Here is a 17,981-nt window from a genome sequence, read left to right as displayed (position 1 = left end):
AATAAAGGGCTGACACGGGTGCCCGTGTCAGCAAAGGCTGAAGGAAAATGAGTTAACAGAGAGCCAACACGGGCGCCCGTGTCAACTGACACGGCCCGTGTTGGCCAAATCACCCTTTTTGCTGATTTTTATTGTTCAAGTCTCTTTGTTAGTCCAGAGGGCAGTCTTGGTATTTCACTATGCTTTTAGATGATTTGGAACTATTTAGTCTACTATTGGTAAGGAGAAAAGGGACTTTCGGATCGAACGAAGAAGAGACAGAAAAGAGAAGAGAGCTTCCAAGGGGTTTGGAGAAGAAGAGATTTTCAAGATCGAAAGAGATTGAAGATCAACCTTCATCACCAAATATTATAATGTCTCTATTTTGTAATTTGCTTTCTTCAAATACTATGAGAAGCTAAACCCCCCAATGCTAGGGGGTGTCCCTGAATTGCTAATGTATGAAAAATATTTCTATGTTTTTATGATCATCAACTTTGTCCTTAATTCAAATTATTATACAAAGTCCTTAATGCTTTATTTTATCGGACAAATAGAGTTTTGATCTCTGGTAAAGGTTTAGGTCGGACAAACCACCTTATCGCTTTTTGTATAATAATACTTCGGTATAATCGCTTAGGAATAAGGATCAAATCGTAGTAGCCGTTAATACTTGTTCAATTGCGTATTTCTTAACGTCATTTTGAATAGCTATGGAATTAGGATGGAAATTGACTGTTAATGGTTTTCGGCTAGGGAATTAGAGAAAACAATTATTGAGAATCGGCTTTGAATAATTACAACGTAGATATTATATAATGTGGAAGTAGTGTAGTACAAAGCAATTCATACATCATGCCCTAGCATGCTTTCTTATATCGATTAATAGATTTTTATACGCTTTGTGTAATTTATTCTCGTAATTATCATTTCGAAAACAATCAACAAACCCCCTTTGATCTTTTGTTCAATGGAATTATTGTAAAGATTTGTACTTAATACACAGTCCTCGAGATCGATACTCGGGATAACTCCCATTTTATTACTACATCGGTGCATATAGTACACTTTCTATTTTACCGATCACCAGGTCATATTCATCTTCGAGGTCTTCAATATTAGAAACAAAGGCTATTCTTTTCTTCTTTTTTGACTTTTCACTGATTCCTAACTCAAAGGTTTGAAGAGATCCCATCAGTTTATCAACTTTCATGTTGTTGATATCTTGAGCTTCTTCAATGGCAGTAACCTTCATGTTAAATCTCTTTGGAAGAGACCTGAGAATTTTTCTAACAAGCTTGGCTTCTGACATCTTCTCCCCTAGAGCACTTGAGGCATTGGTTATCTCAATGATTCATGTGAAAGTCATGAATGCTCTCATCCTTCTTCATTCTTAAGTTCTCAAACTTGGTGGTCAAAAATTGAAGTCTTGACATCTTAACCTTCGAGGTTCCTTCATGAGCAGTCTTCAAGATCTCCCAAGCATATTTAGCAACATTGCAGTTATTTATTAGTCTGAAGATGTTCTTGTACACTCCATTGAATAGGGCATTCAAAGCTTTGGAGTTTCCATGAGCTAACTTGTCATCTTCATCATCCCAGTCTTCCTCAGGCTTCAGCTCATCAGTGATGTTGCGATCTTTGTCTCTAATCATTGGTTGATCCCATCCCTTGACCATATATTTCCAAGCCTTGTTGTCCATGGATTTGATAAAAGCCACCATACGTGCTTTCCAATAGTCATAGTTAGTTCCATCAAGAATGGATGGTCTGTTCACAAAACCTCCTTCCTTGTCCATTGTACCAGAAAGTATCTTCCCTGAATCTCACCCAGAAACAGAGTAGGATGCCCTCTCTGATACCAATTGAAATTCTGGTATACAGATATCATATGTCCTATGAGATGTCGAGACATTGATATCTGATTAATAACAGGACAACTTACATATAGAAGAACATAAAATAACATAACACACAAAGTTGTTAACCCAGTTCGGTGTGAAACAACACCTACATCTGGGGGCTACCAAGCCAGGGAGGAAATTCACTAAATAGTATTAGTTTGTAGGCCTTCTGCAAACTATCTCCAATTTACAATTAAAAACCTAATCAATACTCGTGCTTAACTTCTACCTCAGACTCTCCTAGGTGTGAGACCCTTATCACCTCCCTATCAATCACAACATTGATACTTAAATAATATCAAGAAACTCATAAGTCACACTTCACAAACACACAGTCGCTCAATGCTTAAAAGCTTATGAGTGATTGACAATTCTTACAACTAGTTAACACAATCCGGCTCATATATCAAGATGATATTTGAGAGGCTCATAAAAAACACGTACACTCAAACCCTAATACAGTCAAATATCTTCTTTTCTTCGTACTCAATTAGGTTTTGAGACATTCTATATATAACCATAGGATGAACTGGATTTGGGCCTTGTACTCCACATGAACCAACTGCACAACATTAGCTTATCAATCAAAAGTTTCCTAAAATGTCTCAACATTTAGAAAATGGAATCTGTTAACCATAATTAGAATCTTTGATTCGTCAATCACGAACGTCACATGGGAATGCTTAATATTCCTCAAATATTCTGAAATCAGTTAAACACAAACACTACCAAGAGTAAAACCTGTTTCAGACAAGATGTCACAACCACATGTTAGGACATCTTGTACAACATGTTGCAACTAAGTTAGTTTTACCAAAATTACTGCCAATAAAAAATATAAGGAATTAACAAATATTAATTCCATAATCACTTGATTATTGTTTCATCCATATTACTTGTGGATAAAAACTACTTACAGCGACATATTCTTATTTAGTTGTGGATAAAATAACACTTTCTTATTTCTTGCTATGCCACGAGCCAAGTGAGTTCCCAAGCAAATGAAACCTATTGCTGGTACTTTTCAGATGCAATTTACAACCAGCAAAATCATAATTAGAATACTCAAATTAAGCACAATAAGTCCATTTGGGGTACGTTAAACCCATTAGTTGTGTCACTGTGAGACACCTCATAATGCGTTTCACTGTAGTGAGGTGTGATTATTTGGGTTTTTATTGAAAGTGTGAACATATATAGACATAAAACATAATATCAAGAGCAAATAAGGTAAGATAAAGAACGGAACCAATCATACCTTAATATTTTCTTTCTTCAACAGATCCCCCCCCCCCACCATCATTATCTAGATCACACGAGGTACTCATGGGAGTTCAAATGGGTTTTTCTTTTTCCATTATAAATATTTTTAGTATCTTTTTAAAATACATAGCTTGATTGATGAAGGTTCCTTCCTTTTATTGATATATTTTCAATCTGAGAAAGCACTAAAGCTCATCCATATATAATATCATCAACATATATTTTCCCAACTAAAATGTCATGGTCAAATTTCTTAATGAAAGTGTCGTACCAACCTTTCCTCTTTGAAAACTATTTTCATACAGAAACTTACACAAATGGTCGTACCCAGCTCAGGGGGCTTGTTTTAAACCGTATAGATCCTTTTTCATCTCTAATGCATGATTAGGGTAAGATAAATTTTAAAATCCAGAAGTTTTATAAACATACACTTTCTCTTGGATGTAACCTTCCAAGAACACGCTTTTTACCTTTATTTGGAAGAGGTTGAAATTTAAAATTCATGAATAAGATAAAAACATTCTTATGGCTTCTAATATAGCCATAGGAGCATATGTTTCATCAAAATCTATGCCTTCTTGTGGATTATACTCTATTGCAGTAAGCCTTTCTTTATTTCTTTAAATAGTGTCTTTTTCATTTTTATCAAATTGATTTCACTCTTCTTACATAACAATAGACCAACATTTGTCAATGAGAGCTTCATTGATGTATTTTAGCTAAACTTGGAAAATATCCTTAGGTGTAAATATCCCTTATTACATTCTAGATTGTATGATCACTTATTGTTATTCCTTGGGTATATCTTGATTATCTTTACTTATTTCTTCAACTTGATCATTATTTTATCTTCAATTTGATCTTTTCCCTTACTTTAATATTTTTCCTTACTTTGAGATTTGTCTTTATTTATGTCTTGATCTTTTTGTTTTAAGAGAGTTTTCTTCGGAACACCCTCACAATCAAATTATTTCTATACCTCTATCGACCTGGGGTTAGTTTCATCAAAGGTAACATAGGCTGGTTCTTTTAAAGCTAGGATTCATGTTTTTAAGATTATAAAAGCTTAACCAGAGGTGGAATATCCTAAGAATATACTTTCACAAGCTTTAGCATCAAATTCACCAAGGTTATACTTCCCTTTATAACTCATAGGGCATCAACTTTTGAATTGGTCTTGTCAAGACATAATTCATTACATAGTAACCAGTGCTTGTTACATCAACCAAAAAGTATTTAGGAAGTTTAGTCTCATTGAGAATTTTCCTCGCTAGCTCTTTAAGAGATCTATTTTTCGTTTCCTTTACTCTATTTTGTTATGGTAGTTCGAGAAGAAGAAATAGTGTGCTCAATTTCATTCTCGTTAAAAAAGTTATAGAATTCTATACTTTAAAATTCACCTCCGTGGTCAATTCGAGTGGATGCAATGCTTAAGCCTTTCTTCATTTTGTATAACTTTAGTTAATTTCCAAAGACAAAGATCATTATGTTTCAAAACTAGCTAATACGTCACATTATTAAAAGTCACATTATTACCCTTGTCATATAACTGGCTAATACTCACCAAGTTAGTTTCAAAACTTCAACTAAAAAGATACCCCCAATCGTTGGATTAAGATATTATCGGTTGTACCAAAAACCTATGATCCTTCCTTTGTTATCATAACCATATTAGACAAATCCTCCTTTTTTAGGAGGAAAAGAGAGAAAAAAATAAGGTTCTATCTCTAGTCATATGCTCTGCACAATCACTATCAAGATACCATTTAATTTTTGAAGTTGTAAAGTATACCTACATTATGAACTTAAGCGTTAACTGTAGGTACTCAAACCATTTTGGGTCCCCTGTTAGTGTAATGCAATGTAGATAATTTCTAGATTTTCAATTATAATTGTGATCATAAATTAAGATGAAGGAGAATATTTCTTAAATTATTTGAATTGTTTTTCATATATAGATTTTAGGTGAGGAAGAAGCACGATTCTTTCTCATGAAATAACATAAGGCAATATGACTAGTTTTACCACAATAGTTACATTAAGGCGTATTACATTTTGAGGCCCCACTAGCATGGAAACTATTGCTAAACATATTGTGACAAATATTACTAAAGTTTTTAGCATTACTTTTTGGTTCAAAACCTAGCTCGACATTATTATAAGTTGCTCTTTGATTACCTAGAATGATATTCAAGTTATCTCTCTCTTTGATAAATTTATCAAATGTATTATACAAGTCATCAACTTTATTTTCTAAAATGTTGTATTATTCACATTTGATAGATTTGCAAAAATTCTAATCAGAAGACGAATAAGAATTGGAATAAGGGTTATAAATTAAAAAGACTTTTTTTCTCTAAGACGGTCTATTTCCTCTAACATATTTTTATTTTCTTTGCAAGAGAGAATATCGTTATCTTGGAAATAAACACACTATTTTTTAATTTACTTGACTCACTATCTAATGTTTTAAGATGATAAAGAGTTTGTGATAAGTATTATAGGAAGGTTGATCGTTGATCTCGTTGTCTTTTTGTTTTAATACAAGACATATGTTGACTTCTTCATTTTATGATTCTTTGGAGGAGTCCATGTCCTTATCATCCCAAGCTATGCATGTCTTCTCTGTTTCTTTATTTTCTTATGCACTTTTCAACTCTCTTCTAGTTTTAAGGGATATTTGGATTTATATTATCTTTCTTTCCGAATTGGAAGAAAGTTGGCATTAACAAAGATCTTTCATCATTTTTTTGTGTTGAAAATTTTATGGTTGTTGTCATGCATCATGCACTTCTTATACTTTCATACTAAAAAATTCATATCTTCATTAATTTATGAATCTTTTCCTTCTTCAACTTTGAGTGCAAGACTTTTCATTAACAAAGAGTGAATTTAGTTTTCCAGCTATGATTTATGCATCTAAGGACCTTGTTAGTTAAATCTTCATTTAGAAAAGTTTTTCCATAGTTCTCAAGTGATTAAAAATGTGAATAAATTGTTTTTCCATGTCCTAAATATTTTCTCATGTTTCATTCTAAAAGATTCATACTCATGGGCCAATTTGTTCATTCTAGCCTTTTTTTTAACCTCAGCTGTACCTTCATGGATAACATGAAGGATGTCCCACATTTCTTTTGCAGAATTACAATGAGAAATATGAAAAATTCATTAATACTGAGAGCGGTTATGATGATAATTTTGTCTTCCAAGTTGTATTTCACTTTTTCTTTATCCTCTTTGGTCCAAAGATCTTTAGGTTTGTTTCCTACAACACTATCAACTAGATGTATGGGAAAAAAGGGCCCTTTTTAGAGCGACCTGGACAACACAATCCATTTCTTGTATAAATGTTTTCATCCTCTTTTTCCAATAAGCATACCCCTTTCCATTAAGGATAAGGGTTTGTTCATTGAATTTTTTTAAGTCATCTTATCTCCTGAGATGATTAGTCTAATATCATGAGTTAGGATATGATACCACCTGTTGACAACGTGACTTCAAACACAAGAGAAGGGGGTGACTTGTGTAATTAGGTTTTGGTAAAAAAAATTGCAAAAGATTGATTTTAAGGTTGGCCAGTTTTAAGAAATAAGATGAAGCAAAAAAATATAAGCGAAAGATAAATTGCACAAATATAATATATAAGAGATAGAGATATCACACTAGGATTTATATTGATTCGACCTTAAACCTTGTGGACTAATCCAGTCCCCATGAGTTTCCTCTTGAGATTTCCACTAACATCTTTGAGCTTTTACACCATGTTCAACCCATAATCTCCTTACACCAAGCATTTGCAGAGGTTTAGCTTGTAACCTTTATATCTACAACGTTACAAGAGAACTAACAACAACAATAAGCAAGCTTTATCCCACTAACTAAGGTCAACTACATGGAATAACTTTCACCATAATGTTTTATCTAGGACGATGCTTCTACCCAAATCGTTAATCTTAATATACTTATTAATAATTTATCTTATAGTCTTTCTAGGTCTTCCTCTTCCTATAGTTGTTTGACTTCTCTCCATATAATTTGCTCTGCTTACAACCAAATCTACATGTCTTTTCTCTAAATTCCCTAACCACCTAAGTCTATTTTCCACCATCTTCTGTACTATAGGTGTTACCCCAACACTCTCTGTAATACTTTCATTTCTAATCCTATACTATCTAGTCTTACCACATATCCAACATAATATCCTCGTCTTTGATACATATACTTTATTTTCGTGTTGACTTTTAACAGCCTAAAATTTTCTCTCGTACAACATCACATGTCTTACCACAGTCCAATAAAATTTTCCCTCATCTTGAGCGGTATCTTTGTGTCACATAAAACTCTTGAATCTCTCCTTCATTTCAGCCACCTAACTTGAATTCAATGCTTTACACCCCCCTTCTATTTCTCCATCATTCTGTATTACGGATTCGAGATATTTAAACCATATGACTTCATGGATGATATAGTCTCCAACTTTCACCTATAAGTTAGAAACACTTCTTCTTTTGTGAAATAAAATTCCATATATTGCATCTTACTTCTGCTTAGGCAAAAATCATATGTTTCAAAAGCTCGTCTCCAAGTCTCCAACCTCTCATTAAATTCTTCTCTGACTCTCCAAGTAGGATTATATCATTTGCAAAAAAGCTTGCCTCTTGGTGCTAGCTCTTGAATGTGTTTTATAAGTACATCCAAAATTAAGGCAAAAAGGTAGGGGGCTTATGGTGACAAGAGAACTAAGCTCTTAAAATACAAATACAACACAATCTGATCAGAATAACAAAGTTACATATCTTTGCTTTAAGTCTTATGCTCTCCCAATACTAAGTGTATAGAAACAGTTTAAATGAAGATAGTGATGAGAAAAAGAATAGTAAATCAGATTTTTGTGCTTTGGAAGAGTGCACAATACTCCTTTATATATGAGAAAAGTTTTGGATCGAAAAGGAAATATTCCATGGCTATGGTCGCTCTCTAATTGATTATCCTACAATCATAAACGATTAAACCAAACAAATATGGAAACTATTTAGCCAAGTTAGTTTCGTAATTGATTAAAAGGGTTCATAATCGATTAGGTGATGAGTTCACTCGTTTATTGATCAGATACAAATTCTAATCGATTATAGAGCGAGCTTTTGCTTTCCTAATTGGTTAGGACGATTCCTAATTGATAAGTCTGAGTCCAAAAGCGATTATTAGAAATATTTTAAAATAGATGAAATTTTATAAAATGTGTGCGTAGGAATGTGTGTGCGTGTGTGTTTGTGCACGCGAACGGAAGTGCATGCGTGTGGGCGGGCGGGCGGACATGCATGTGTGCGTGCTTGCTTGCGTGCACACGCGCATGTGTGTGTGTGTGTGTGTGTGTGTGTGTGTGTGTGTGTGTGTTACCATGAGAAATCTCTAAGGCATGTTGAAGGCGTAACTGATGAAAGGGTCTTGTGAATTTGGGGTTTATACCCCATCAAAAGGTGGAGATGTGCCTGAGAGAAGCAAGAGTTGAGAAAAACGTAAGTCATTAAGGGATGAAGCCGACAGAAGAAGCACGTTTGGTTGACAGGCCATTCCGTCGACTAAAATGAAGCTTGGGACCTAAAGAATTTTGGATTGTACCAAACACGTAGAAGACAGTGTCGCCCTAAATATTTGGGCGGGAGAAATTTGAAATTGGAAAGTGACTAGCAGTTACAAGAAGAATTAAAGCGCAAGAATATGGAACAGTTTGCAAAACGTGGGTAGAGCGATTTGCAGATCGTGTGGCACGACGTCTGCTCGTTTTTAGGAGTTTTTAGCCTGTATGCAGTTTTCTTTAGTTGAGTATAAATAGGATATCCTACGAGGGGCTCGAGGTGTTCACCTTGTACTAAAAATCACTTCTAAGAAACTTCTCATTCCTAGTGCGAGGAAGCAAGAGTTTTAAGTGTGTTATGTATGTGATTCACCATATTTATTTCAATGTAACTTCCTTACTTTTCAATTGTTCCTGTTGAACATTTTATTTTAATTTCATTTACTTTTGAGTTATCACTTTACGTTGTCGTCTACGCTGTTGACACTGATTCTATTACGATAATAGAGTTCACCAAAAGCGTTTTCGTTGTGTACGTCTTTTGAATGCTGTAGCGTTGTCGGTCACAAGTCACCCATAGGCTATAGCTTCGTTTAAACCGTTCATGTGGAAAAACCTGCGCTTGTTCAATACTTTGTTAGGAGTCGCTCCTTGCAAAGTTATTCCGTTGAATTGAATAAGTCGCACTTGCACTAGCACATGTCTTAGGATCAACTAGTCGATCCTGCAAGTAACCCTTAGTCTCAAGGCCTAGGGAGGACCAGCGGTTGTTTACCAATTTCCACAATAAACAAAATGGCACGCCAAGCGGGACGGTGCTAGCGCAGTTGCGAAATTGCATGAAACTTTGAAGTGGCAAACTGTATAGTAAGCCACGAGAAACTTTGAAAATGTCAGATTCCAATACAGATGAAGTACCACGAGGAACTTTATCCACTACGGAAACAGTAATCTCACAAGTTGCCACTTTGCCGCTGATGACAAGTGCAACCTCAACGGTGTGGACTACGGGTGCAGTTGGAACATCAATTCCTCTACCTCCACTGGGGGGTTCAGGATCAACAATAACGATGTTCAGGCCTTATGTGCCTCGCTTTGGCACCACAGATCCTCTTTATGGAATTCAGTATTCCTTAATGCCGGAATATCAGTCGACATCAAGTGCAACATTATTTTCAAACAACGCTCAAAACATAAATCCATCCTTGCAAGGATCAGCGCAAGGGGGCAACATTAGGAATAATACTCAGAACAGAACCATGCCGTTGTCGAACACTTCATTAGCGGTGTTGAGGCAGCAAATGGGTGATATTAACCATGAGTTGGTTAATATGTTGACCAATCAAATGGATACAGTTTTTAATCCAGTTATATAGGAATCTGCTGAAACAAATAAGCAGGTGGCGAATCAGTTGACGCGCTTGTGTAATTTTCTGGGGGCACCAGCTCGACAGATGGCACAAGTGGTTAGGTAAACTATTCCTGTTCAGATGGAGATAGGGGCAGAAGAAGATGAGACAGTCCCGAAGGACAAATCCTTAGACCCCAACAAAATCAAGGCGTTGAATCAGGAGTCGCGGGATGTAACCAGAGGGTATTGGTTAACCGACACCAGGATGCTGATCAAATTGTCGATCAACATCGACAAGACGACTTAACAATAGAAAATAATTTCACAACTATTGTCGAAAAGATTATGGCTAGAAATGGTATGGGTGCCACATTGCAAAGGCCATTATACGCCTCACCGTTGGCTGAATTTATTCTCCAAACTGAGGCACCTAGGGGAATGAAAGTGCCCAAATACTCTAAGTTTGGGGGAGAATTTGGTGAATCGACAATAAAGAATGTCGCCAGATATCCAACAGAGTCAGGAGATTTAGCTCATAATGAGTGTTTGAGTGTAAAGAACTTTCCCTCCTCTCTGACTAAGGCTGCCTTCACATGGTTCACTTCTTTGGCCCCAAGTTCAATCGATTCGTGGGCCAAATTAGAAAAGAAGTTCCATGAACAGTTTTACGAAGGACACTCCAAAATTAGTTTGGCAGAATTGTCTAGTATCAAGAGAAGGTTTGCTGAGAGCATCGACGATTATCTTAATCGATTTAGATCATTAAAGGTCGGGTTCTTTACGCAAGTACGAGAACATGAACTTGTTCAGATGGCTGCAGGGGGTTAGATTATTCCATTAGGAAGAAAATAGACCCAACTTTTGTGAAAGGTATGTCACAATTGGCTGATAGAGTTCGACATCTCGAACGGCTAAGGTTAGAAAAAGTTAGACACAATAAGGTTAAGAAAGAAAAAGTATCGTTTGTCGACTACGACGCGACAGATCCAATATATGAGGTTGACTATGCTTCATCGACCGAAGTAGCAATTGATGTGGCCGAGTTAAAGCCAGGATCTGCCTACGAATGTCGATCATTGCATCCTGCGCAAGGAAAAATCATGTCGAAAACAATCCAAAATTCCCTTCAAAAACTTATACTTTTGATTTGACAAAGTGTGAGGAAATTTTTGATTTGTTAGTCAAAGATGGTCAAATGGTGGTGCCACCTGGTACTAAAATACCACCATTAGAACAAAGACAGAAAAGAGGTTTTTGTAAGTATCATAACTATCTTGGTCATAACACCTCTAATTGTTACCTTTTTAGGGATCTGGTTCAGAAAGCGATTCAAGAAGGCAGGCTGAAATTTGCTGGCCGTAGAATGAAGATCGACGTTGACCCTCTCCACCAGGAGGAAGCTCTATTCGTGGAGCCTGTCGAGATCAACATGGTCAAGATCACCGAATACGATGAGGCCGACATGCTAGAGCAAACTGGTGAAAGCCCAGATATCGACATAGTTGAAGTTTACCCAAGGGGTGATGAAGACTTGGTAGATTTCCTGTATCGCTGCAAGAACAAGGGTTCACAAGTTTGCCTATGCCCTAGATGTGGTGTTGTCATCGACAAAATAGCCGCGGAAAATTTCCTGAAGCTGTAGTTGGGTAAAAGCAGAAGAAACGGGCCGACCAGAGGGCACCTGAATGAAAGAGGCTCAAAAAAGGTCGTGGGAAATACTCAGGCGAGGCCTAGGAGCTTTGTACCGTCGGCAAGTGTCCCTAGAGGCACTTGGGTCAAGCCTCAGGAAAAACAAGAGACCCCACAAGGGGTTGTTGCTGCTGCTAGAGGAGGTCTAGCAATTAATTACAGGCGTGAGTTCAAGTCTGAAGAAAGGACTCATGTCTCTAAAAATTATTTGGGGAAGAACCCCATGTCGAGGACTCAATGGAGATGCTTTCAGAGGCGTAAGCAGGCCGAAAGACAGACCGCTAAAGGAATAGCTGGAAGAGGCATGGCCAGTGGGGCGAATGCTGGAAAGAAAGCTGTTGTGAAGGTCGACACAGCAACAAAAGAACGGATCAAAGAGTATGTTCGCCGACCAACTGAGAAATGCTCTGATGAAGTTACTGATGACTTCAATTCAGAGTCTGAAGCAAGTCTGGACATCTTGGTCAACGTGGTGTCAGTTCTGCCATAGGAATATAATTGTGTGACTGAAGTGGAGGAGTCGGTAGACAATGCTGACGCTGAAGAAATGGCTTTGCACCAGCCAAGATGTTATTTTGTGCTAAACGGTGGTTCTGCCGAAAGCCAAGAAGATGTTTTCGAAAGACCCACGATGACTATGAAAAATCATTTGAAACCATTGCTGATTAGGGCCAAAGTGGAAGGCGTAACTATCAACAAAGTCTTGGTCGATTGTGGCGCCACTGTCAACATCATGCCGCACCATATTCTGAGGAAGATTGGGAAGTATGATACTGACATCAGATCCAATAACATGGTCTTGTCGGACTACGGGGGAAAAACGAAAAGCACCATGGGTGTAATTATGGTGAACATCACGGTGGGTTCAATAACTAGACCGACATTGTTTATGGTGATAGACGCCAAGCCAAGTTACAACTTGTTATTTGGAAGAGAATGGCTCCATGGTGTCGGAGCCGTACCATCTTCAGCACATCAAAGATTGGTGATTTGGAGAGAAGATGGAGTGGTCGAAAATATCAAAGCCGACCAAGGGTACTTCATGGCTGACGTGAATAATACCGGCAAGAAGGAATTCAAGAGAAAGTTGGCCAACATTTCTCCTTGTTTTCCAGCTGAGGATGTATATGCTAATCTGAGTGAGGCTTTTGTTTCTCTAACTTTACACGAGACTCATGGTTTCATTTGGGATGTGGAACATTTGGATGATCCACCCTATACAGGTATCCGGCCGACAGGTTGGGGAGATGTCACTGATGATGACTGAGCTAGAAGCTCTAAAAAGGATTTCGGCATACTTTGCCGAGAACAAAATAAAATCGGCTCTAGAGGCTGAAGAAAATGTGGTTGTCGAAGCCTATGTGTTAAAGAAAGAGGGTTACGTGGATATTGGGCCAAAGCCTCCAGATAAGCCAGTTTTGGCTAAAGGAAATATCGACATGCAGCGTTTGGACTGTATTAATGACGATGAACCTTTAGGGTTTGAAAAAGACCCAAAGGCACTAGAGAAAATGCGACCAAAAGATCCCTTGGAAGAGGTTGACCTTGGCGAAAATGGCGAGAAAAGACCAACATACGTCAGCGCCAACATTGACAAAGAACTAAAATCTGAGGTAATATCCTTACTTAAAGAATTTAGAGATTGTTTTGCTTGGGATTATAACGAAATTCCTGGTTTAAGTAGAGATTTGGTCGAGCTAAAGCTGCCAATAAAAACTGGAAGAAAGCCAGTAAAGCAGACGGCTAGGCATTTCGCACCAGAGATCATGGCAAAAATAAAAGCAGAAGTAGAAAGACTCCTGAAAAGCAAGTTTATACAAACTGCAAGGTTTGTCGAATGGTTGGCAACTATTGTGCCAGTAATTAAGAAAAATGGGTCTTTAAGAGTATGTATTGATTTTAGAGATCTAAATGCTGCTACCCCCAAAGATGAGTATGTCATGCCCGTAGCGGAAATGCTGGTCGATTCGGCCGCTGGTTTCGAATATTTAAGTATGTTAGATGGTTATGCTGGATATAACCAAATTTTTATTGCAGAGGAAAATGTGCCGATGACGGCGTTTCGATGCCCAGGAGCCTTGGGAACATATGAGTGGGTTGTCATGCCATTTGACTTGAAAAAAGCCGGAGCAACATATCAGAGGGTAATAAACTCAATGTTCAATGATTTTATTGAAGATTTCATGCAAGTATACATTGATGATATTGTGATAAAATCAAATGGTCGACATACTCACGTCGAACATTTCCGAAAGGCCTTTTTAAGGATGAGGAAATGTGGATTGAAAATGAATCCATTAAAGTATGCGTTTTGTGTACAGGAAGGCGATTTCCTTAGCTTTGTGGTGCATAAAAATGGTATTGAAGTAAACCAAAGCAAAACAAAAGCCATTATGGACGTCAAGCCTCCGTCGACCAAAAAGGAGCTACAATCTTTGTTGGGCAAAATAAATTTTCTTAGAAGATTTATATCAAATTTAAGTGGGAAAACAAAAGCCTTTTCCCCACTACTTCGACTGAAGAATGAGGATTTTAAGTGGCTAGAAGAGCACCAAGAGGCTTTTGACAAAATCAAAGAGTATTTGACTAGGCCTCCAGTATTGGCCCCTCATGTTAGGAATAGGCCAATGAGGTTGTATATTGCAGCCTCAGAATCGACTATAGGAAGTATGTTAGTCCAAGAGGATGAAAAATGTGTCGAAAGACCTGTGTATTACCTTAGTCGAATGCTTAATGATCCTGAAACTAGGTATAGTGATATAGAAAAACTATGTCTATGCCTGTATTTCTCTTGTATGAAACTAAAGAAATATATCAAGCCTATTGATGTGTACGTATCTTTTCACTTTGATATTATTAAGCACATGTTATCTAAACCAATCTTGCATAGTCGAATTGGGAAATGGGCTTTGGCATTAATAGAGTACTCTCTGACATACGTACCCTTGAAAGCAATGAAAGGGCAAGTAGTGGCACATTTCCTTGTCGACCATTCAATGGTCGAAATAGCGCAAAATTACGTAGACATAGTGCCATGGAGATTATATTTCGACGGTTCAAGACATAAGCATAGATTTGGGATAGGAGGAATCATAATTTCTCCAGATGCAATTCCAGCAGAGTTCAAATACAGAATTGAAGGGGTATGCACAAATAATAAAGCAGAATATGAGTCATTGATTACAGGACTTAGACTACTGCTAGAATTGGGGGTAAGGAATGTCGAAATTATGGGACACTCCGAGTTAGTGATTAAGCAGGTATCAAAAGAATACAGGTGTGTTAAAGAAAATTTAGTCATGTATTTTGTGGTTACCATCAGATTACTCAAGAGGTTTGAGCAAGTCAACCTCCAGTATATACCATGGAAAGAGAACGAGAGAGCAAATGGTTTAGCGCAGGAGGCTTCAGGGTACAAAGCGTCAAAAGACCAGGATCAAGGGGTCCAAGTAAGAGAGAAAGTACGACCGACATTGTTATCACCATCAGATTTGTCGATTATAAAGTTAGGAGCTATGGATAAATATCATTTTGAAATTTTGACTGTCGACGACGAGGGGGAAAGTGATTGGCGTAAACCGTTATTCGATTATTTATGTAATCCTGTAGGGTCGACAGATTGAAAGATAAAATATAGGGCCCTTAGCTACGTCTTGGTGAATGATGAACTATTCAAAAAGACAATTGAAGGAGTGTTACTAAAATGCCTAGGAGAAAGTGAGGCATTTGTGGCTGTGTCTAGCGTACATAGTGGAGCGTGTGGGGCGCATCAAGCGGGTTTGAAGATGAAATGGCTCTTGATGCGCTCAGGAGTTTATTGGCCTTCAATGTTGAAAGATTGCATTGAATTCGCTAAAAGCTGTCATGAATGCCAATTGCATGGGGGCATACAACATGTGCCTGCAAGCGAGTTGCATACAATTGTGAAGCCATGGCCTTTTCGAGGGTGGGCACTGGATGTTATCGGAGAAATAAAACCAGCCTCGTCGAAACAACAAAGGTATGTTTTGGTCGGTATCGACTATTTCACAAAATGGGTCGAAGCCGTGGCATTAACAAATGTAGACCAAGAGGCTGTGATAGATTTTATCCAAAGTCATATCATCTGCAGATTTGGCATCCCAGAAACAATCACAACCGACCAGGGGTCAATTTTTACTGGTCGAAAAGTGCAAGATTTTGCTAAAGAAATGGGAATCAAATTACTGACTTCTACCCCCTATTACGCACAGGAAAATGACCAAGTTGAAACTGCCAATAAGGTGATCATCAGCCTAATAAAGAAACATATAGGCAAGAAGCTAAGAAATTGGCATAAGACGTTAGATCAAGCTTTGTGGGCATGTCGAACGTCACCAAAAGAAGCAACTGGAATAACTCCATTTCGCCTGTTATATGGGCACGACGCAGTGTTGCCAGTAGAGATTCAGGTTCAAGCAGTCAGAACCCAAAGGAAATATGAAATACCTTCTGAAGATTATTGGAGCATGATGACAGACGAACTGGTCGACTTAGATGAGGAGAGAATGTTAGCCTTGGATTCACTACAAAGGCAGAAATAAAAAGTCGCCAGAGCGTACAATAAAAAGGTGAAAGGAAAAAGGTTCCCTGTCGATGATCTAGTTTGGAGAGTGATCTTGCTTATGGATAGAAATGATAGAATTTTGGGTAAATGGTCCCCAAATTGGGAAGGACCGTTGAAGGTTTTGCAGGCCTTCTCTAATAACGCCTACGAGGTCGAGGAGTTGGCACCAGATACGCGAATCTTAAGGGTAAATGGAAAGTACTTGAAAAAATATAGGCCTCTCCTTCAAGAGGTCAAGATTTTGACAGACTAAATGACTGTCGAATAAACTATGTTGGAGAAAACTACATTGGAAACCAGCAACAAAAGGCACGGAGAATAAATACACAATGCTAAAATAGAATGATAACATTAAATTGGCAAGAAGCCATTGTTCAAATATTACAAAAAAATAAAAGCGGTCAAAGTTGGACAAATTTGGATTGAAAAGATTTAAGCTCAAAGTTGTAATGTAGAGACGTAGGCTCCAAGGTGTCGCCCTGGGCTTTAAGTTGTTCAAGCTTCTTCTCAACCGTCGAAAGCTCTTCAGCTACCGCTAAGGCATCGCCGGTGGCTTGCTCCACAGTGGCCTGTGTAGGTTTTAGAACTTCGCCGATAAAGCACGACTCCTCCTTTGTAATTGACTCCAACTCACTATCCAAAGTAGCAATTTGACGCCGAAGGGCATCAATTTGTTGGCGTATCTCAGTGGCCCTTGTTTGTTTAGAGATCAACTCTTTTTTCTTCTCCTCCATAGTCCCCAGCAGTTTGGTGACCTCCACGTCGGCATTCATCACCAACTCCCACTTTTCCTTCACAAAGGCCTCAGTAGATGCAATCTGGCGTTCAGTTTCCCTAACGCTGTCGAGATGGCACAGCATGGGAACCAGAAGTTGTTCTAAAGCGGCCGTTGCACGTTTGGCATATTCTGAGAGCTGAAGATCTTTAAGTTGGGCAAGCACGCGTAAGATCTCTGGACCGACAACAGGTTCATGCATGAGCACAAAAGGGAGGTCAAGATTCAAAGCGTGAAAGCGAACTTTGTCCATTAAAGCTTTGGTCTTCGTCGCCTCAGCATCCATTTTTCCAGAGTGGTGAAGCTGCTCAGAGTCAGAAGAAGCATCACGCGACCTCACTAGGTTACGAAGCCTAGCAATTGCTTCTAAGGCAGAAGGCTTTATCGCCAACCCCGGGAGAAATGAAGGAGAAGCCGCCGACAAAGGAGTAGTTTGAGAAGGTGGGCTCTTAGTGGTGTCGACATCCACTGGTCCCCTTAGACAGTAAAACAAGTGATTACCTATGTCGACGCAGGGGAAACGACATCTGGATTTTCTTTCCCCAAGGCAGTAGCAGCAAGGATGCTAGTCGATTGCGAAGCCCCCACAGCTGGATCAGGGGCCTTGTTGAGAATGGAAGTGTCGACCATAATAGTGTCGGCATCTAAAGCAGAAGCCTCTTGAGTGAGCACCTTATGGTGTTTCTTTTTCTTGGTTTCGCCACTCCTAGAGGGAGAGTTGTTCTTCTTCCTTTTGTGGCCATGGTGGTTTTTGGATTTGTGGGAGTGCTGAGAAGATGGCTAGGAAGTTGGCTGAAGACATGAAGAGAGGTTATAAGCAGATATTTTGGTCAGAAGATCAGACAAGCCGACAAGAAATA

The sequence above is a fragment of the Lathyrus oleraceus genome, chromosome 4 (genome assembly GCF_024323335.1).
Source record: "Lathyrus oleraceus cultivar Zhongwan6 chromosome 4, CAAS_Psat_ZW6_1.0, whole genome shotgun sequence".
NCBI lineage: Eukaryota > Viridiplantae > Streptophyta > Magnoliopsida > Fabales > Fabaceae > Lathyrus > Lathyrus oleraceus.
The sequence above is the reverse complement of the archived record's forward strand: the minus strand, read 5'-3'. Positions refer to the sequence as shown.